The sequence below is a fragment of the Ambystoma mexicanum genome, chromosome 5q (assembly GCF_040938575.1).
Source record: "Ambystoma mexicanum isolate Mex_15411 chromosome 5q, UKY_AmexF1_1, whole genome shotgun sequence".
Taxonomy (NCBI): Eukaryota; Metazoa; Chordata; class Amphibia; order Caudata; family Ambystomatidae; genus Ambystoma; species Ambystoma mexicanum.
This window is the reverse complement of record NC_090933.1, coordinates 11740762-11763990: the sequence shown is the minus strand read 5'-3', so window position 1 is coordinate 11763990 and position 23229 is coordinate 11740762.

Genomic DNA, 23229 nt, shown 5'->3' with positions numbered 1-23229 from the left:
AAAAAAACAAAGTTCCAAAAAAAGCAAGGCATTCCTCCATTAGTCAAAAAATTAATTAAATCCAGGTCCATAACTATATACAAATGAATATTCAAGGGTCCATGAGCCCAACAATCCAATGGAAACCTAACCAAAAACCTACCTAATAAATAACTATTTACAAAAAAGCGGGGCATAGTCCATGCTGTGGGATGTTTTCACCCAGGCATCCGAGCCCTACAACATCACTGTGCGTTGCTGATAGCATAAAAAGCAATGCTGCCCACCAGAAAAAGCGCAGTGAAAACCTGACAGATAAGCCACCATCCATTTTTGACAATTCCCAGACCCATCCTTTGGTTGCACACAGAGCTGTTCAAGAATTCGTTTTATAGGTGTCGGTGTCAAAATTTGCTGAAATCATGGCCCACAAGACCACTATAAAGATTCAACCTTCTTGTGGGGTGTTCCACATCACTCTACTGCAAGGATCCCCATCAAAACGATGTCAGCTAAAATCATATGCTGTCAAGCTAAATCCCCTTTTTGAAAGACATTAATTCAAGACAGCTGTCAAAAATGGGTGCAGTACCGGCATTTGACACTAACCGGCGCTAGCGATCTAAACTCTGACAGGAGAACTGTATTTCAGGAGTTGCAAAAGGATCCTGAGCTAGCTGGGACTTCAAAGGCTTGCTGATTAATGAGAATTCTCAACCCCTGCTGTTCCCAGGCCCTCACAAGAAGGCAGCCTGATTCAATTAAAAGTTCAAGAGGATGGGAAGTCTTCACACCTGCTCTTACCACCAACAGTACAGGATATCGCCTTGACATGTAAATTAGGAGGGGAGGAGAGTTTCCTGCAGCCTGGCAGAAAGGAACAGTAGCCTCTTTCCACTGAATAGGATATGCTGATTTGGGTGTTAACTGTCAACACTGCTCTGGGAGAAACAAGACATGTGATCTCTGACTCACCAAGTTTCTGGGGGTGGACCCAGACACTTTTGTGAAATGAATTGAAGGCAAATATATGTTTTATAAGAATACTGATAACTAATTGTAACCAGATGACAGAAATGTACAACTTTGAGATTCTTAAAGTGACAATTTTACTCACGGTTCAAGACTCAGCTGGTCGCTCTGTGATGTTCTGAGGCAAAACCCTGGGAATTATGAATATTGTAGACACTGTGTTTATGCTAGAGACATAGGGGGTCATTCCGAGGTTGGAGGTAAGGAATTACCGGCACTGGTAAGGGTGCCGATGCCGGTAATCCCTTACCTCCGTATTCCGAGGTCCCTTTCCGCGTCCTTCCTTACCTCCTGCTTTTAGCAGGAGTTAAGTACGGGACCCGCAAAGGTACTTCGGAGGTAATTACGGTACCGTAATTTACGGTGCCGTAATTGCCTCCTTCCCCATTCCCATTGAGCCCTATGGGGCAGAAATGGGAATGGGAAGGGCAAAAGGTGAATGGGGAATTACCGGTCCCTCCAACCCTGGAATGGACCGTAATTACTCCATTCACCATGCCGTATTTGGGACGGTTTCGGAGGCCACCATGGAGCTAATTACTCCATGGTTAGCTCCAAACCCGGAATGAGGCCCATAGTAATTTACTGTAATATGCCCAGAAGGGGAGTGTACCTCTGTGTAAATTTGTGTAAAAGTCCAATTTTGGAAAACCAATCAAAAAACGAAAATAAGTTGTCATTTCTGAACCCAAGCTCTTAGGAAGATCTCAGGTTCATGCTGTTTAGTGTCTACAATTGTACCCGGATCACTCTCCCACTCCTCACCTGGGGTTTCTGAGTTGGCTTCCGAAGGCTCGTCTGAAGAAGTCTCCACAGGTTTCTCTCTCCAGGCTCTTGGGTTCTTCTTTTTCACCGGCTTGCCCTTTTGTTTGAAGAGATAGGGCCGAGCTCCCCCGGAGGCCACTTTGCCAGTAAGGCTATATGCCCGGCAGCGGGGACTCCGGGGAGCCCACCCCAAATCAGGGAAAAGCCGCAGCAGAAAAACCCTGGGTAGTTTCAGGTGAGTTGGTCTGTTCAAATAAGTATTCGCAATCCTTCTTGGAATACAGCTTAAGTTCAAATAAGTATTCACAATCCTTCTTGGAATACTGCTCAGCGAATGGGTAATTCGCAATCCTTCTTGGAATCCCACTTCTTTAGAGTACTACATTTACCAGAATGCACTTGGGTGCAATGTCTAAGCTTTGGAAAAGATTCCAAGAACTCCGTGAGCAAGGTTGGGTAAAATAAACAGAAGGAGAGGTTACACAGGTCAGAGGAAGCACACAACTCAGGGGGCACGAGTTGAAGTGACAGCTGCTTGGAAAAGCGTGTGTTGAAAAGAACTGCAGATAGCAAGTCCACGCTCGCTGAGTAAAAAGCCCCAGAGCGAACGCAGGTGTCTGCTGACTCCAGCAAAATAACAAACACACACGCTGGGAAATTAGCAAGAAAGTGCGAGCAGGGAAAGGTCCAAAATAAAGAACAAATATTCCCCACAGGAAGCGTGGTGGCAAAAATGCACGATAAAAGGCAGGCAGACAAACAATGAAAAGTCAAATGGGTAGAAAAACAAGGAGTAGCACGAGACAGGAGCACTGTCAACTAGCGTTGGGAAAGAAATCAGTTGCAACGCACCGGTTGCCACACCTGACAGTTAATTATAGCCTCTGTTCCAGCGAGGCTAGAACGTAACGTCCAGGTAAAGGAGGAACTCAGTCCTTCTTCCATTGTTTCCATCTCTTCCACAGGCTCCATGGGTGTTTCATGACAGTATGACCCCTTCTCAAAGGCCTTCCTCCAGGTTTACCCGGATACATCCGATGGAATCTTTGTATGAGTCTGGGTACTGATATGTTGCGAATCGGTTCCCAGGAGCTTTCTGACATGGGGTATCCTTTCCACAACACAAGGTACTGTAATGTACCGTTCTTGTATCTGGAATCGAGCAATCTAGAGACTTCATATTCCTTATCCACATCAAGGGGCTGGTAATTCGCCTTCTTCATCTTTCTAGCATGAGGATCTGGTACATATGCCTTCAGTAAAGATGTGTGGAATACTGGATGGATTCTCCCCAGTTTGGGTGGTAGAGCTAAACGAAAGGCGACTGGGTTTATCTTCGCCGTTATCTTAAAAGGTCCAATGAATCTAGGTGAGAACTTGCCATGATGTACCCATCTGGGTAGAAACTTGGTCGACAGCCATACTTTCGTACCAATTTCCCATGTGGGGTTAGGTCTTCGCTTCTGGTCAGCCCATCTCTTGTAGTCTTCACGAGCCTTTTGTAGATTGGTCTGGGCTTCTTTTTGTCGGTTCCGTAGATTGTTCAGAAGTGTTTCCACAGATGGAACATTAGATGAGACATGTCCGAACAGTGGTATGTGTTTTGGATTGTATCCCTAGGTACAATGAAATGGACTCATACCTATGGTTGAATGTCTTGTGTTATTATATGAAAATTCAGCCAGGGGTAGAAGATGATACCAGTCCTTCTGTTCTTGATTACAGAAGCATCTGATGTATTGCTCCAAAGTGGCATTTAGGCGTTCGGTATGTCCATTGCTCTCTGGGTGGAATCCTGAGGACAGGGATCTTTTTATCTCCAACAATTTACACAGACTTGCCCAGAATTTGGATGTAAATTGCGTGCCTCTGCCGGAGACTATAGTGTTAGGAAGTCCGTGTAACCTAACCACATCTCTTAAAAATACCTCGGCTGTAGTAGAAGCCGTTGGTGTACCCTTGAGTGGTGAAAAATGAGCCAGCTTACTGAAGGAGTCCACCGTAACCATGATAGCAGAGTATCCTTGAGAAATGGGTAAATCTACTATGAAGTCAGTTGAAATGTGTTGCCAGGGACCTGCCGGTGGAAGGTCTTGTTGTAGCAGACCCAAGGGCTTGCAGTATGGATATTTGTTTTGGGCACACGTAGGGCAGGTAGTGACATACTTTTTAACATCCATGGTGATTGTAGGCCACCAGAAATGACGAGAAGTCAGTTCCAAGGTAGTTTTCTGTCCTTTATGTCCAGCGGCGGGAAGGTCGTGACACCATGACATAGCAAGATCACGTAACTCCTGAGTTGGTAGATATAAGGATTTGTCTTTGAAGAGGTAGTCACCCTTGTATAGTAATCTCAGATTGGTATGCTGTCCTTGCTCCCTTTGAGCTGTTTGTACTTGTTGGAGGAAGGAATTTACTGTGTTAATGAATCATTTTCCTGCAAGCAAGATTTCATGGCCTTGAAATCCCTCTGTATCTTCTCCCATACTTCGGGATAATGCATCCGCCAATTGATTGTCCTTTCCAGGCAAATAAGTGATTTCAAAATCGAACTGGGAAAAGAAGTAAGCCCATCTTGCATGTCTAGAATTTCGACACTCCATCTGCTGAAGGACCTTTAGGTTCCGATGATCGGAACGTACTTGGAACGGGTAAACGGCTCCTTGAAGCAGATGCCTCCATTCTTCACAGGCTTGTCTTATAGCCAAAAGCTCCTTTTCAAGTACAGAATAATTCTGTTCGCTGGAACTGAGTGTTCTAGAAAAATATGCGATGGGATGTTCCAACCCGTCCTCTTTTTGCTGCAACAGAGCTGATCCTATTGCGCCACTTGAAGCGTCGGTTTCGACTATGAAAGGCTGGGATTGGTCTGGTTGCCTCAGAATAGGGGCTGAAACAAATGCTTCTTTAAGTTGTCTGAAAGCCTGCTCTGCCTTCAGATCCCATACAAACTTAACCCCTTTCTTGAGTAGGTTTGTGATCGGAAGCACTATGTCGGAGAAATTTGGGATGAATTTTCTATAAAAGTTTGAGAGTCCCAGAAATCTCTGTATGTCCTTGACACAAGTGGGTACAGGCCAATGTGAGATGGCCTTAGTCTTGGCTGGATCCATTTGCACCTTGTCAGCTGAAAGGATAAACCCCAGGTAAGGAACTGTGGTTGTCTCAAAAACGCATTTCTCTGGCTTGGCTAGCAGACTGTGTTGTCGCAGTCGTCGTAAAACTTCCTTAACATGATGACAATGTTCTGTTAGGGAAGTTGAATAAACAAGTATATCATCTAGATAAATCACTACTGTATTATACAGCATATCAGCAAAGATCTTATCCATAAAACGCTGGAACTGTGCAGGAGCGTTGACCAGCCCAAACGGCATGACCCTGTATTCATAGTGGCCGAGAGGAGTTCTAAATGCCGTCTTCCATTCGTCTCCTTCACGAACTCTTAGAAGATGATAGGCTCCTCGGAGATCAAGCTTTGTGAATACACAAGCACCTTGGACAGCCTCTATGATGTCTTTCATCAAGGGCATGGGATATCTATCCCGTACTGTAAGGCTGTTTAAGCCCCTTAAATCAATACAGGGTCTGAGTTCTGTGGTTCCCTTCTTGGAAGTAAAAAAAAGAGAAGCTCCGGCTGAAGAGGATGACTCTCTGATGAGGCCATTTTGTAAATTGGTTGCCAAATATTCTTTAAGTGCTTCCTTTTCAGGTAAGGAAAGCGGGAACATCCTACCAAATGGCACTACTGCATCCCGCACAAGATCAATCTTACAGTCCTCCTTCCGATGGGGCGGAAGGCTTCGTGGTTGAGTGTCTGCAAACACATCAGAGAATTCCTGATTCTTAATTCCTGGGTTTCATGAACAATTGGACCCGAAGTTAGAGGTGTACCGTCAACCCCTTCCACGGGTATTGGGCGTATCTTTTGGCGCCTGGGGATTTTATGTTCCGTTGCCCATTTGTCGTCAATGAAATTGCCCGCGGCACCGCAATCCAGCATTGCCAAACATTCCACCGGGCTTTCCTGTTTCCAGTCTAAGTGGACCTTAATGACCATCAGGCTGCAATTATTGATCATAGCTGGCTGAGTAGTTTCACAGGGATTCACTGTCGAAACCCCTCCCTTTTTCCTGTTCAAGGTCGGGGTTTGTCGTTTCCCTGTCTCCTAGGTGGAACCTCAGGACAATCTCGTAATAAATGTGTATCGGATCCACAGTACATACACAGTCCTAGATCCTTACACCTCTTTCTTTCGCTAGCGGTGAGGGGGCCTCGGGCCATACCAATCTGCATAGGCTCATCTGCAGACCATTTTTCAGGTAAGGGAGGGTGGTGAGGAATGGGTACAGTAAGTCTGGGTCTCTTCCTTTCTGCCTTCCTTTCGGCCATACGGAACTCAATTTGCAGAACTAAGGAGACTAGTTCCTGAAAAGTAGAAGGTCTGGTGACACAAGCTAATTCATCTTTGATATCGTCATGTAAACCGCGACGGAATATGGCTTGCTGTGCCGTCTCAGGCCAACCTGCTTCTGTAGCAACCTTCTGGAAATTGGTAACATAGGTTTGAACATCAGCTGGTCCTTGGCGTATGTCTAATAAAGTCTCAAAAGTAGAGTACAAAACTTCGGGTCTTTCAAACCTATCCCGGAAGCGTTGAACAAAATTACTGTAATCATTAAGGGCTGGGTCAAAGTTGGTAACTAGTGGAGTAGCCCATGCCAACGCATTCCCCACTAAGTTAGAAATCAAAAATCCCACCTTGGCCCTATCCAGTTCATATGTTTTTGGGCGAAAGGTATAGTGCCCCAAACAGGCATCCAAGAATTCCTTCATTCTTCGGGGATTGCCGTCAAACTTGCCACAAGGTAATGCAATGGGAGGTAGATCTCCTCGGTTATCTTCTCTCTGTTGTACCTGTTGTCGCAGAGCTGTATTATCGGCTCTTAGTGACTGTACTTCCACTGTGAGGGCTTGAATAGCATTAACCAATTCCTGGTATTGCTCAAGGCTTGCCATGTTTTCTAGGCATTGCAATCTCTCAGGTTCATGCTGTTTAGTGTCTACAATTGTACCCGTATCTCTCTCCCACTCCTCACCTGGGGTTTCTGAGTTGGCTTCCGAAGGCTCGTCTGAAGAAGTCTCCACAGGTTTCTCTCTCCAGGCTCTTGGGTTCTTCTTTTTCACCGTCTTGCCCTTTTGTTTGAAGAGATAGGGCCGAGCTCCCCTGGAGGCCACTTTGCCAGTAAGGCTATATGCCCGGCAGCTGGGACTCCGGGGAGCCCACCCCAAATCAGGGAAAAGCCGCAGCAGAAAAACCCTGGGTAGTTTCAGGTGAGTTGGTCTGTTCAAATAAGTATTCGCAATCCTTCTTGGAATACAGCTTAAGTTCAAATAAGTATTCACAATCCTTCTTGGAATACTGCTCAGCGAATGGGTAATTCGCAATCCTTCTTGGAATCCCACTTCTTTAGAGTACTACATTTACCAGAATGCACTTGGGTGCAATGTCTAAGCTTTGGAAAAGATTCCAAGAACTCCGTGAGCAAGGTTGAGTAAAATAAACAGAAGGAGAGGTTACACAGGTCAGAGGAAGCACACAACTCAGGGGGCACGAGTTGAAGTGACAGCTGCTTGGAAAAGCGTGTGTTGAAAAGAACTGCAGATAGCAAGTCCACGCTTGCTGAGTAAAAAGCCCCAGAGCGAACGCAGGTGTCTGCTGACTCCAGCAAAATAACAAACACACACGCTGGGAAATTAGCAAGAAAGTGCGAGCAGGGAAAGGTCCAAAATAAAGAAGAAATATTCCCCACAGGAAGCGTGGTGGCAAAAATGCACGATAAAAGGCAGGCAGGCAAACAATGAAAAGGCAAATGGGTAGAAAAACAAGGAGTAGCACGAGACAGGAGCACTGTCAACTAGCGTTGGGAAAGAAATCAGTTGCAACGCACTGGTTGCCACACCTGACAGTTAATTATAGCCTCTGTTCCAGCGAGGCTAGAACGTAACGTCCAGGTAAAGGAGGAACTCAGTCCTTCTTCCATTGTTTCCATCTCTTCCACAGGCTCCATGGGTGTTTCATGACAGTATGACCCCTTCTCAAAGGCCTTCCTCCAGGTTTACCCGGATACATCCGATGGAATCTTTGTATGAGTCTGGGTGCTGATATGTTGCGAATCGGTTCCCAGGAGCTTTCTGACATGGGGTATCCTTTCCACAACACAAGGTACTGTAATGTACCCTTCTTGTATCTGGAATCGAGCAATCTAGAGACTTCATGTCCCTTATCCACATCAAGCGGCTGGTAAATCGCCTTCTTCATCTTTCTAGCATGAGGATCTGGTACATATGCCTTCAGTAAAGATGTGTGGAATACTGGATGGATTCTCCCCAGTTTGGGTGGTACAGCTAAACGAAAGGCGACTGGCTTTATCTTCGCCGTTATCTTAAAAGGTCCAATGAATCTAGTTGAGAACTTGCCATGATGTACCCATCTGGGTAGAAACTTGGTTGACAGCCATACTTTCGTACCAATTTCCCATGTGGGGTTAGGTCTTCGCTTCTGGTCAGCCCATCTCTTGTAGTCTTCACGAGCCTTTTGTAGATTGGTCTGGGCTTCTTTTTGTCGGTTCCGTAGATTGTTCAGAAGTGTTTCCACAGATGGAACATTAGATGAGACATGTCCGAACAGTGGTATGTGTTTTGGATTGTATCCATAGGTACAATGAAATGGACTCATACCTATGGTTGAATGTCTTGTGTTATTATATGAAAATTCAGCCAGGGGTAGAAGATGATACCAGTCATTCTGTTCTTGATTACAGAAGCATCTGATGTATTGCTCCAAAGTGGCATTTAGGCGTTTGGTCTGTCCATTGCTCTCTGGGTGGAATCCTGAGGACAGGGATCTTTTTATCTCCAACAATTTACACAGACTTGCCCAGAATTTGGATGTAAATTGCGTGCCTCTGTCAGAGACTATAGTGTTAGGAAGTCCGTGTAACCTAACCACATCTCTTAAAAATACCTCGGCTGTAGTAGAAGCCGTTGGTGTCCCCTTGAGTGGTGAAAAATGAGCCAGCTTACTGAAGGAGTCCACCGTAACCATGATAGCAGAGTATCCTTGAGAAATGGGTAAATCTACTATGAAGTCAGTTGAAATGTGTTGCCAGGGACCTGCCGGTGGAAGGTCTTGTTGTAGCAGACCCAAGGGCTTGCAGTATGGATATTTGTTTTGGGCACACGTAGGGCAGGTAGTGACATACTTTTTAACATCCTTGGTGATTGTAGGCCACCAGAAATGACGAGAAGTCAGTTCCAAGGTAGCTTTCTGTCCTTTATGTCCAGCGGCGGGAAGGTCGTGACACCATGACATAGCAAGATCACGTAACTCCTGAGTTGGTAGATATAAGGATTTGTCTTTGAAGAGGTAGTCACCCTTGTATAGTAATCTTAGATTGGTATGCTGTCCTTGCTCCCTTTGAGCTGTTTGTACTTGTTGGAGGAAGGAATTTACTGTGTTAATGAATCTTTTTCCTGCAAGCAAGATTTCATGGCCTTGAAATCCCTCTGTATCTTCTCCCATACTTCGGGATAATGCATCCGCCAATTGATTGTCCTTTCCAGGCAAATAAGTGATTTCAAAATCGAACTGGGAAAAGAAGTAAGCCCATCTTGCATGTCTAGAATTTCGACACTCCATCTGCTGAAGGAACTTTAGGTTCCGATGATCGGTACGTACTTGGAACGGGTAAACGGCTCCTTGAAGCAGATGCCTCCATTCTTCACAGGCTTGTCTTATAGCCAAAAGCTCCTTTTCAAGTACAGAATAATTCCGTTAGCTGGAACTGAGTGTTCTAGAAAAATATGCGATGGGATGTTCCAACCCGTCCTCTTTTTGCTGCAACAGAGCTGCTCCTATTGCGCCACTTGAAGCGTCGGTTTCGACTATGAAAGGCTGGGATTGGTCTGGTTGCCTCAGAATAGGGGCTGATACAAATGCTTCTTTAAGTTGTCTGAAAGCCTGCTCTGCCTTCGGATCCCATACAAACTTAACCCCTTTCTTGAGTAGGTTTGTGATCGGGAGCACTATGTCGGAGACATTTGGGATGAATTTTCTATAAAAGTTTGAGAGTCCCAGAAATCTCTGTATGTCCTTGACACAAGTGGGTACAGGCCAATGTGAGATGGCCTTAGTCTTGGCTGGATCCATTTGCACCTTGTCAGCTGAAAGGATAAACCCCAGGTAAGGAACTGTGGTTGTCTCAAAAACGCATTTCTCTGGCTTGGCTAGCAGACTGTGTTGTCGCAGTCGTCGTAAAACTTCCTTAACATGATGACAATGTTCTGTTAGGGAAGTTGAATAAACAAGTATATCATCTAGATAAATCACTACTGTATTATACAGCATATCAGCAAAGATCTTATCCATAAAATGCTGGAACTGTGCAGGAGCGTTGACCAGCCCAAAAGGCATGACCCTGCATTCATAGTGGCCGAGAGGAGTTCTAAATGCCGTCTTCCATTCGTCTCCTTCACAAACTCTTAGAAGATGATAGGCTCCTCGGAGATCAAGCTTTGTGAATACACAAGCACCTTGGACAGCCTCTATGATGTCTTTCATCAAGGGCATGGGATATCTATCCCATACTGTAAGGCTGTTTAAGCCCCTGAAATCAATACAGGGTCTGAGTTCTGTGGTTCCCTTCTTGGAAATAAAAAAAAGAGAAGCTCCGGCTGAAGAGGATGACTCTCTGATGAGGCCATTTTGTAAATTGGTTGCCAAATATTCTTTAAGTGCTTCCTTTTCAGGTAAGGAAAGCGGGAACATCCTACCAAATGGCACTACTGCATCCGGCACAAGATCAATCTTACAGTCCTCCTTCCGATGGGGCGGAAGGCTTCATGGTTGAGTGTCTGCAAACACATCAGAGAATTCCTGATTCTTAATTCCTGGGTTTCATGAACAATTGGACCCGAAGTTAGAGGTGTACCGTCAACCCCTTCCACGGGTATTGGGCGTATCTTTTGGCGCCTGGGGATTTTATGTTCCGTTGCCCATTTGTCGTCAATGAAATTGCCCGCGGCACCGCAATCCAGCATTGCCAAACATTCCACCGGGCTTTCCTGTTTCCAGTCTAAGTGGATCTTAGAGACCATCAGGCTGCAATTATTGATCATAGCTGGCTGAGTAGTTTCACAGGGATTCACTGTCGAAACCCCTCCCTTTTCCCTGTTCAAGGTCGGGGTTTGTCGTTTCCCTGTCTCCTAGGTGGAACCTCAGGACAATCTCGTAATAAATGTGTATCGGATCCACAGTACATACACAGTCCTAGATCCTTACGCCTCTTTCTTTCGCTAGCGGTGAGGGGGCCTCGGGCCATACCAATCTGCATAGGCTCATCTGCAGACCATTTTTCAGGTAAGGGAGGGTGGTGAGGAATGGGTACAGTAAGTCTGGGTCTCTTCCTTTCTGCCTTCCTTTCGGCCATACGGAACTCAATTTGCAGAACTAAGGAGACTAGTTCCTGAAAAGTAGAAGGTCTGGCGACACGAGCTAATTCATCTTTGATATCGTCATGTAAACCGCGACGGAATATGGCTTGCTGTGCCGTCTCAGGCCAACCTGCTTCTGTAGCAACCTTCTGGAAATTGGTAACATAGGTTTGAACATCAGCTGGTCCTTGGCGTATGTCTAATAAAGTCTCAAAAGTAGAGTACAAAACTTCGGGTCTTTCAAACCTATCCCGGAAGCGTTGAACAAAATTACTGTAATCATTAAGGGCTGGGTCAAAGTTGGCAACTAGTGGAGTAGCCCATGCCAACGCATTCCCCACTAAGTTAGAAATCAAAAATCCCACCTTGGCCCTATCCAGTTCATATGTTTTCGGGCGAAAGGTATAGTGTACCAAACAGGCATCCAAGAATTCCTTCATTCTTCGGGGATTGCCGTCAAACTTGCCACAAGGTAATTCAATGGGAGGTAGATCTCCTCGTTTATCTTCTCTCTGTTGTACCTGTTGTCGCAGAGCTGTATTATCAGCTCTTAGTGACTGTACTTCCACTGTGAGGGCTTGAATAGCATTAACCAATTCCTGGTATTGCTCAAGGCTTGCCATGTTTTCTAGGCGTTGCAATCTCTCAGGTTCATGCTGTTTAGTGTCTACAATTGTACCCGTATCACTCTCCCACTCCTCACCTGGGGTTTCTGAGTTGGCTTCCGAAGGCTCGTCTGAAGAAGTCTCCACAGGTTTCTCTCTCCAGGCTCTTGGGTTCTTCTTTTTCACCGTCTTGCCCTTTTGTTTGAAGAGATAGGGCCGAGCTCCCCATGAGGCCACTTTGCCAGTAAGGCTATATGCCCGGCAGCGGGGACTCCAGGGAGCCCACCCCATATCAGGGAAAAGCCGCAGCAGAAAAACCCTGGGTAGTTTCAGGTGAGTTGGTCTGTTCAAATAAGTATTCGCAATCCTTCTTGGAATACAGCTTAAGTTCAAATAAGTATTCACAATCCTTCTTGGAATACTGCTCAGCGAATGGGTAATTCGCAATCCTTCTTGGAATCCCACTTCTTTAGAGTACTACATTTACCAGAATGCACTTGGGTGCAATGTCTAAGCTTTGGAAAAGATTCCAAGAACTCCGTGAGCAAGGTTGAGTAAAATAAACAGAAGGAGAGGTTACACAGGTCAGAGGAAGCACACAACTCAGGGGGCACGAATTGAAGTGACAGCTGCTTGGAAAAGCGTGTGTTGAAAAGAACTGCAGATAGCAAGTCCACGCTCGCTGAGTAAAAAGCCCCAGAGCGAACGCAGGTGTCTGCTGACTCCAGCAAAATAACAAACACACACGCTGGGAAATTAGCAAGAAAGTGCGAGCAGGGAAAGGTCCAAAATAAAGAACAAATATTCCCCACAGGAAGCGTGGTGGCAAAAATGCACGATAAAAGGCAGGCAGACAAACAATGAAAAGGCAAATGGGTAGAAAAACAAGGAGTAGCACGAGACGGGAGCACTGTCAACTAGCGTTGGGAAAGAAATCAGTTGCAACGCACCGGTTGCCACACCTGACAGTTAATTATAGCCTCTGTTCCAGCGAGGCTAGAACGTAACGTCCAGGTAAAGGAGGAACTCAGTCCTTCTTCCATTGTTTCCATCTCTTCCACAGGCTCCATGGGTGTTTCATGACAGAAGATCAGAGTTGGGCAAGAATGTACCTTAATTCATCTGTGATGTGTACATGTAATTTCAATAACTTGTGTATCTGGGAAGCATGTGTGGTTATGAAAAATCGTTTTTCTAAGTAAATGCAAAGGGGAGGGACTTCAGCCAGCCATAGAAATAGCTTCACTCTGACTCATCCTGACTCACTACTCCATTCTCCAGTCAGAGGACAGAAAAGTCTATAGCCGATCAAACCATGAGAGGGTGGGGCATAGAAAGTCAGCCTCCCCACCCACTTTCAAAAGATATAAAAAGAGCCACTAAGACCCAGGAAGGCACATTCATTTTCCATTTCAAACTGATTTCTTGCGAAGCCCTCTGCCGGACCAGCCAATATCAAGAAGGACCATCTAGAACGTAGACTCCAGACTCCAGAACTTTAAAAGCAGAGGGGCCTAAACTACAAGCTGAATCCTTTTCAGCAGGCCTCAAAATCTTCTGCAACCTGACTCTTCAACAGCCAGGCTGTGCTGTTTGATTCTGGCTAGAACCCTATGCCAGAACGCAGAAAGCAGTGCTGTATCCAGACCAGACCGCTGTGCAGTGCCAAGAACTTTTGCCAGAACCAGAGATCCAGACCAGCAGAGCTGACCCAGATCTCTGTGAGCAGAACCAGTACCAGAGACCGTCCGTGGCGAGAGAACCGCAGCTAAACCTGTTGACCAGATCTGTGATGGAGGCCTATTCCTTCCAAGAGTAGGAGTGAGTATCCTGAAACCAGAACCAATCGCTTAGTCTAAAATAATCTGATTCAAACCATTTTAACCTGTCCAGAACTGCATCATAGAAATCGTGTGCCCATTCTCTGATTTTAAGGCTGTGAAAGTGTCGTTTGCCATTCTGAATCATTATTTCACTTCTGAAAATCTACCTCCACAAAATCGTCCGTATCTTTTGAACCGCATGTGCTAGGAACGAGATTTAACTTTTCATTTTAAAGCTAAGAATTTAAGCTTTCCAACAAGCTCAAAACTTCTAATTCTTATAGTTTTTCCGTAATAGCACTCGACACACTCGGAAAAAGTGCTGCGAATTGCAACTAGCTCACTTCACCACTTGTAGAAAAATAGCTGCTTTTGCTTTGCGTTGCTGAAATCCGTTTTCAAACTAATAATCCCTCATGAACCACTGATAGTGTTGACCTGAACTAATTCAAAGTAGCTGTCACCTACCCTGAATCGCCTATAGGGAATTAAAATCATTTTGAGCATATTTTCACTTCAGTACAAATCACATTCAAAATATTTCTGCATGTTTTAAAAGCATAACAGTTGATCCAAGATTACTAGAATTTGAACTGAATTGGTATTGCATTTGATGGTATTCCTGAAAATTGTGTGCTCTCCTTCCACCTCTTTATACTGCATAGCGGGGGGAGTGAATTGCCACAAGGGGAAATGTGATTATATTCTCTCTTGTTGAAACCATATCAGTTTATTTCTGTGCTGCATTCTTTCCATCATTGTTTTTCCTTGAAACCATAAAAGTACTCTCTGCTACTTTACCCTTTTTATACCAACTCCTAAGTGATTACAAAAGTGGGCTAGTGTAATATTATCCATTGTTGATCACTGTCATATTCGTAAGTGTGCGATCAAATATTAATTTATTATAAAAGTGTGATATATATATATATTGTTTAATTTGTAAAATAAATCTTTTAATTTGCAAAATAAACCTACTTCTGACAGTGAGGTCAGGGGGATTCAAAGAGAGGGGCATTATATAAGGGTTTATCATCCAGATTATAACTTGTCATAAAAATATATAAATAAGGGCTTCTCTTGGGCATCCCAGACTCGGCATTGACTTAGTGGGAGTGCTGAATTGAAGTCCCTTAACAGAGTGGGGGCTCGAGCCGGGACATCTGGATTAGATCTACCACTTGTGCAGCTTGATACAGTGTGCTAACTGATAGGATACATAAATCCTGTTGGATCACCACGCTGTATTACACTGTAAAAACACTCCTCAAAGGAACGCTCTAAGGAAACGGTCTGTTTTGCAAAATAAAATACTAACTTCTGTAAGTCAGGAAGGAAATCAATTTCCAGATTGACGACCTTGGTAGATATCAAAATAGCTAGAGAGCACCTCTTACATAAACTATTTGTGAAAGGTGATTGGACTGAACAGGACCAAAATGTGTGGTTGCAGGCAATCGCGCAACGGGTCACTGTAACTGGGTCAGCTACATGGAGAGATCAGGGTCCCTTACATGTGGCCCTGAGTGAACTATCTATGGCCCCTAAGGCCAAGGATGAGCACAACAAGATTGCCAGGGTAGCAGCATATTTATATTTATATATGGGAGACATACAGGACAAATGTGCTGAAGGCCAAGATCTGGCAAATAGGCAACTGATGGCATTAGAGAAGGCCCAATCTGACCTGGTCTCTTCCGAGCAGAGGCTGCAGAGGAGCCAGGAGTCAGAAAATGATAGTAGGCAGTATATCATTAAAATAAAAGAGCATATGGGTATCCTGCAACAGGAAAAGTCTGACCAGGATACCAGATTTCTGGCCTTGCAGAAGGAGTACCAAGAAGGTTTGGACGCCCTACTGCAGAGCCAGAAAAAGCTGGAGCAACAACTGGACTTCAATAGGGCATGCGCAGAGCAGGTAGTTACCCTGCAAATCCACCTAGATAGGGAGAAGGCAGTTAGCAACAAACTGATTCTGAAAGAGCTGGATACCCAGGCAGAGTTTGATCAGGAGCACCAGAGAGCTGGGCCTTCAAAGGCAGAAGGACGACCTGGCGGCACAGATGCAGGCTCTTAGTCAGGAAAGGGACACCTTAAGCCAGGAAGTCTGCCAATTAAAAGAAAAAATTGAAGAAAATCACCTGGCCCTCCAGGGACCGGGTGACCTCCAAAAAGAGCATCATAACTTGTTAGAGCACACCAGGATGGTGGAAGATGCTCTGGCAAGAAAGGAACAGACCAGTAGGGATGGGACTCAGGAGGTAACCCTCCTGCAGCAAAGACTGGCCCAGTATTCTAAGACTAACCAGGAGGCACAGAGAGAGAATGAGGCTCTCTGTCAGCACAATGATAGGCTCCAGCAACAGGTAGCCATGCAGGAGAGACTGATAGAGTCTAGTAAGGCCTTAACTGAGGAACTGAAAGCACAGGCTCTTGCATCGCAACAGGGAGCAGGGGCTGATAGAGATGAGGTTCGCTGTGAAAGGGAAACACCTGAGCATAACCTCAGGAGCCCTAGTACCCGAGGCCTTCATCTCTCCCTGTCCCTGGACTCTGCCACCCCCATGTCCCCTGGCGCACATGAGCACAGGGCCACAGGGATGGCAGATTACTATCCAACCAAAAGTATGGGGCTCATAGGCCAGTACCACCCAGGAATGGATGGGCGGGCATCCGGGTATGGGCACCTAAGTACAGTGCAATTTAGTGGGGAACCCCAGGAGAGCAGGCCCTCTAAGGGCATTCTGAAAACCTCTGCCCAGTTAGGTCAGTGGGGGGGGTACTCATCAAATCCTGGCAGCAAGGAGGAATCTGAAGACTCCTCTGAGCGTCACAGGACACAGGAGACCAGGTCCCCACATTCTGCCAGCCATTCCCAGGCTCGCAGAATCCGGGAAAACCTGGAAGATCAGACGGGCACCTCTGGGAGCAGTGCTTCCGAGTAAGAGGATGAATGGACCAGGGTTACCCGAACCAAAAAGGCCAATAAGGCAAAAAGGGCCTTGCTTAAGGACCCCTTAAAACAAATTAAGGCAATAAGGAGTGTCATCACACCTTATCACAAGAACGCCAAGTATTCTGTTTGGGAACACTTGGAGCTTTATGAGCAAATGATGGAGACTTTCCATTTGAAAGACAGCAGTAGCTGCATTCAATATGTAAAGTGGACATTCTCCCCAGAATACTCCAGTTTCTTTGCGGGGCTGGAGGACCAAAACCATTCAAGATGGTCCAAATATAGGGCGGCCATCTTGAAACATTTTTCTGTTCACCGGAATCCCCAAGAGGCTCGCAAGGCAGCCTATAATTTGCAATGTGGGGAGGATCAGGCCCCACAAGAATTTGTGTAGGAATTAAAGCGTGCCTTTGCGCAGACTACCAGAAGTGTGCGCACGGACAGCAAAGAATTTGTAAATACGTTTTTCCATGCCTTACCCGAATACATAATGACCCAGCTAGCGAGAGATTTTCATGAAAAAAGGTCACTAGACTGGGTCATTGAACAGGCTACCCGGATCTATGAGGTGCAGAAGCCCATAGAAAATAAAAATAACGCCCAGAAAAGCCCCAAATCAACCAGCACCACTGCTGCTGCCAAGGTGGCAGAGGTAAAGGTTGCCCCCATTTTAGATTTGGAGATGGGGGGGCCTAAAAACCTGCCTGCACCGAATAATTCTCAGCCCAGAAGGCCCTCGGGCCAGTCACAGACAGGGAGTCAAGGAGGTAGTCCCACAAATGGGGTCCCTCGCTCCCCTGACTATGTAAGTCCCCGCTACAAGGGAAACCGACCCATCCTGGGGTATGTGTGGACTCCTCAAGCCCAAGGGGGGGGATCCAACCAGGCACCCAACCCAGGGAACTTCCCTCCTAACTTCCCACAGGAGGGCAGAAATTCACCAAACCCTGGGCAGAACTTTTTTCCCAGGTATCCACCCAATTTCTAGCCCCGAAATCATCCATCCTTCTTTCCCTAATTCCCTGAGCCCAGACCACTTAATCCGGGAGAGGGGAGGCCAAGGGTGGAGGGGTACCCAGAGAAGGGATAGCTACCCTTCCAGGGATCAGCCCAGGGGAGAAAATAGAACCATGTATCAGCCTCAGCGGGTTTCATAGTTAGAGCGCCAGGTTTAAAATATGGCACGGGATCTGGGTCACATTCTGAGGGCTCAACAGAATCCTCAGATGAGCATGCCGGCGCAGAATGCCCCAAACTCTGGGCCTGGTGCTCCAGAACAATGACGGGGCAGCACCCCGATAGCCCACCGGTTCCCAGGGAGGAGGCACAAGGGGAAGGGGGGGTGTAAAGCCTTGGAGGAAGCTTCCTTCCCCACTTGTTAACAGCCCCTCAAAACGCAGGAACCGGAAACAAAACATCCTACCCCTGAAAGTCTGCCACCCAAGGAGCAGAGAGGAGGTAGGAGAAACAAAGGACCCAAACAGACCCATTTTGTGGGGGAGGTACAGGTCTTCCAATTTGAGGGAGAGGGATCCTCAGAGGATCCTGGGAAAAGGATCTTCTCCTTCAGAGATGGGGCAACTCGTCCCAAGGAAAAATGGGTTCCAAGGGATTCCAACCCAGACTGGGTAGATGTGGGGATTGAGCTGTCGCCGGCCATCATTCTATCCCAGAACCAACTATACCGAAAACCCCTGGTTCAAACCCATCCTGGTGACTGCCTCCAAAAAGGGGGGGGCGGCCCAGAACCGGAACCAGGGGAACCCAAAACCGCATCAATATCCAATTGCCAACTTTTTCTTTCAGATTCCCAAAACTCCCTGCCGAACTCTGTCCAAATCTCTTCTTTCTCAATGTCCAAAACCAGAAAATTAGCCCACCAGTTGTCCAAAAATGTGCATTATCTGTGCCCCCTTGAGGATAAGGAGGGAAGATACTATGCCCCGGTACAAGTACAGGGGCAGGGTACAATTTTGGCACTGGTGGACACTGGATCCCAAGCTACCCTTCTCTCCAAAAGGGCCTTTGATGAACTAAATGCAGGAAGGGGGAGAATTACCGAATTCCTCTCACCTCTCTTACTGGACAACTTCAGAACTTTGACGGGAAGGAAATTCCCGTCGAGGGGACTGCAGATTTGGACATTAAAATTGGGCGACACAAGGTGAAACACCCGGTCATAGTAGTGACTCCAGAGGGCACCCTTTGTTTACTAGGGAATGACCTCCTGAGAAGGTTGTCACCCCTAATAGATTGCGTAAACAAGGTCCTCTGGACCCAGACTAGCCGACCAATAAAATTAAAACAGAGCATCAACTATGTTAGTTTAAACGGAACCTGCCACATGGTTGAACAAAAATCTGACCAAGTAGAATTTCACTTCCAGAACTACCAAATTCCAGACGTGACAGTAATAGCAGTAGGACAACAGACTGGTGATGGGGGGGTCCTCTAGATTTCTGAAAATCAACCTTCCTTCCAGTTTAAGGTGGTATTCCACACTGGAAGGAAACACTCTGAAATTCTTTACTAATCCACAATCAGACATTCCCACTCCGATAGTCCAGAAAGATGTGAAATCAGCTCAGAGCCTGGCTGATATTCAGCAAATTGGAGAGCAGCTGTTCATCCCCGTTCAGTTAAATGAAGGGAAGGACTCTGTTCTCGCTCGAGTGTGTGTGAACAACGGTAAGAGCTTCATCAGCGAAGTCATGTTCCGCCAACTCCCAAAAGATCCAGCCACTACCACATTCAAACTGATAGACAAATGGGAAATGGACCTGGAAGCACCCAATTCCAAACATCTCCTGCCAAGCAGGTGTATGCTCAAAATCTCCATTGGCAACAAAAGCATAGTCCATAATTGTTGGGTCGTGCGAGACGTCCCTGCCGCCTTTTACTTAGGCAGTGACATTCTCAATCGCTTTGCCATTAGTTTGGACCTAATAAACTTCAAAGCTTGGTCCCGATTAGTGGATAATCCCATGGGCTTTGATGATCCAGAAAAAGCATTTAGGTCAGCTCAATTGCTACCTTATGCAGTTGAAATTCAGATTAAAGAGGAAGTCACCATCCCAGAAAGGACCCAACAATTCTCCCTGGAAGTGAAAGTTAAAAGAGGACAAAAATTGAAAAACCCTGATGCTTATATTCATCTAAATGCTTCTCTCCAACAGCAAGGGTTGGGGGTAAACCCAACACCATTAGTCAACATAGAACATGACACCATTGCATTAGAGGTGGATAACAGCGACTTACAGAGTATTACTCTAGCCGCAGGCACCATTATTGGAATGGCGGTTGATGATCGACATTTTTCCATTGATTTAGGAAATGAACTGTTAGGACCAATCCCCAAGGACTGTTTTGACAGTGACAGTGATGGCAACCCAACACCAGACCGGATCTTTACCTGGCATGGGGGGAACTTCCTGGTGTACACTTCCTGCCCTTATAGTAAGGAAGATGTGACTTGTGACTCCAGAAGGGATGAGGTGATTTTCCAGGTCCATGAGGGCTGCCTTTCCCACCTGAAGCCTCCCGTCTAAATCAGCACCCTGACCAGGGACTTCTCCACCCAGCTGGAGGAGGCCGCTGAGATAGCCAAACCAGAAGTCTTTCCAGGCTTCAGGCAGATGGTGGAAGAGAGAGTCAACCTAGCTGATGCAACTCTGGAACAGAAGCAAAAGTTGAAACAAGTTTTCTTGGATTTCCAAGATCTCTTTGCGGTAGACTCATATGACTGTGGTCGCACCGACATCCACACAACAACAATTCCCACGGACCCTGGCATGACTCCAGTGTTTGTGAAGCAATATCATTTGCCTCTCGCATCCATGGAGTCCCTTACTGAAATAATTAAGAACCTTGAGTTCCGGGGAATAATCCGTCCAGTACACAGCACCTTCAATAATCCGGTGCTGGGAATATTGAAGCCAAACGGCCAGTGGAGACTCTGCTCCGACCTTAAGGAGCTCAACAAACGGGTCCATACTTCCCGATGGCCTCTTCCCTACATTGACCAAGGGCTGGCCCAGATCCAGGGGTCACAGGTATTCACTGCAATAGACCTGACCAATGGGTACTGGACTGTGCCTGTCAGTAGGGAGGACCAATACAAGCTGGCATTTACCTTTGGGGGCCAGCAGTACACATGGACCTGCACTCCCTTTGGATACCTCAACTCCGGCAATGAATTCAACATTTTCCTACATAAGGCCATGCCCGACCTGGGTGCGAGGGGTAACCTGGCTTATGTAGATGATGTCCTCATCAAAAGTTCATCTGTGGAGGAACATATAGCGGAGATCCGTTATGTTCTGACAAAGTTGAGGGCCTCCGGAGCAAAACTTTCCTTTCAGAAAGCACAGTGGTGTAGAACCCGTGTTAATTTCTTGGGGCATGAGATTACTCCCCAGGGTTTCTGTCCCCAGGAAAAGAAAGTGGAAGCCCTCCAAAAATTGAAGCATCCCACAACTATGCGGGGACTAAGGAGCCTCCTTGGACTGACTAATTACAGCAGAAAGTTCATTGAGGGCTACGCAGAGATCACTAGACCCCTGATTCATCTTTTGAAGGGGGGGTCAAGTGGAAATGGGGTCCAGAACAATCCGAGGCAGTAAGACAACTCAAAAGAAGCCTCTCACAAGCGCCTTGCCTAGCTTACCCTGTCAGAAACAAGGAGTTCTTTCTGGAGACGGGGTTCTCTAATACGTGTTTGACTGGAGTATTATATCAAAAGCATGACAAGGTCAATAAAGTAATCTCCTATGCGAGCAAAACTTTATCCTCTGTGGAGGAAAAATTCAACGACTGTGAGAAGGCACTCCTGGCAATGGTGTAGGCATTGAAGAATTACCGCCCGTTTATCCAGGGGGAACACATCATAGTGGAGACTCCACGCCAGCCTCTGCAATATCTCCAAAGTGACAGAATCTGGGCTGGAAATGTGAGTAATTCCCGAATTACTCCCTGGATTCTGTCAATGCAAGTCTTTCCTGTGGAGGTCAGATGTGGCCAAAACAAGAAGAGTCCCCTCGCGCAAGGTCTGGCTGACTTGCATGATTGTGCCAGAGAAAACTGTCTCGAGGACGAAAGTCTAAAAATCAAGGACAACATGGAGGCATACCTTAATTCCCCCCATAAAGTCTTTGAAGAAGAGAAGTGTGAGGGAATGCCCACTGTCTGTGTCGATGAATGCTCTTACCATGTTGACAACAAAAAAAGAAATAGAACTTGTGGCCGGCGTAGGGAATGCATGGGTGAATGAGTCCCCAGGTTCCTCCGCTGGGTACAAAATTGGTCCCCGAAGTAGTCAGGTGGCAGAGTTGATGGCTGTGCATCGGGCCATCCTCACTGCTGTCCAACATCAACTCCACAAACTGGTCATAATCACAGATTCAGATTATGTCCGGAACTGGTTCGTGGAGCACCTGGTTAATTGGAAAACCAGAGGCATGTTATGTGCTAATAACAAACCCTTGAAACATGGGAAGTTAATTCAAAACATTGATGATCTGGTCACCTCGAACGGGATGACCATCTACTGGAAAAAGATCTAGGGTCATTCCAAAGTAGAGCGACCAGACAAGACTGGAAATGACTTAGCTGATCAGCTGGCCAAAACCGGGGCCATCCAAGGGAATCTAATAGAGATTGAGTCCCTGTTGTGGGAAATCCAGGTCACTGCTATCACTAGGTCCCAGACAAATGCTCACAATGATCTTTCAATTGCACAGTGGAGTAAGGAGACCCCAGATGCTGATTTGATAACGGCTCAGAAGGGGGATCCACTAATTGTTAAGTTTTACCAACACATTGAGGACCCTGAGAACTTTCCGCTGACGGATACCGATTACATTGGGAAAGAGGACCTTAGAGTGTTGATGAAATGTCTAAAAATGTTCCGGATCCAATACGGCTTGTTGGTAAGGAAATCCCAAGCTGGCCATGATCAGTGGGTGGTTCCTACCTCATTCCGAAGCCTGATGTTAAGTCACGCCCATGATGTGGCCACCGCAAGTCATAGGGGGTTTCATACAACACTTGAGATCTTAAGAGAGATTGCATACTGGCCACACATGGGGCAGGACCTCGACCAATACTTGAAGGGGTGTCTTGTGTATGCACAATTTCAGCCAACATCCCTCACTCAGCGTGCACCTCTCCAAAAGAGGGGGATGACACTGCCATGGTCAGATTTGCAAGCCAACTTCATAGGCCCCGTGATTCGCTCCTCTAGGGGAAATAACTACATGTTGACAGTGACATGCTTATTTACTAAATGGGTGGAATGTCTCCCGGCCCCAAACTGCAAGGCAGAAACAGCAGCTGCCCTGATGATCAACCACATCTTTTCGCGTTTTGGTCTACCCCAAAGGATTGAGTCAGACAGAGGTAGCCACTTCACCAGTGAAGTAATGACAAAGATGTGGGAGATACTGGGGGTAAAAGGAAGCTACATATTGCTTACCGGCCAGCCTCTTCTGGTTGCAGTGGAGAGATACAACAGAACCATTGTGAGCATCTTTAAAAAGTTTGTGACAGATTGTGGGCCAAGTTGGGATATCCGATT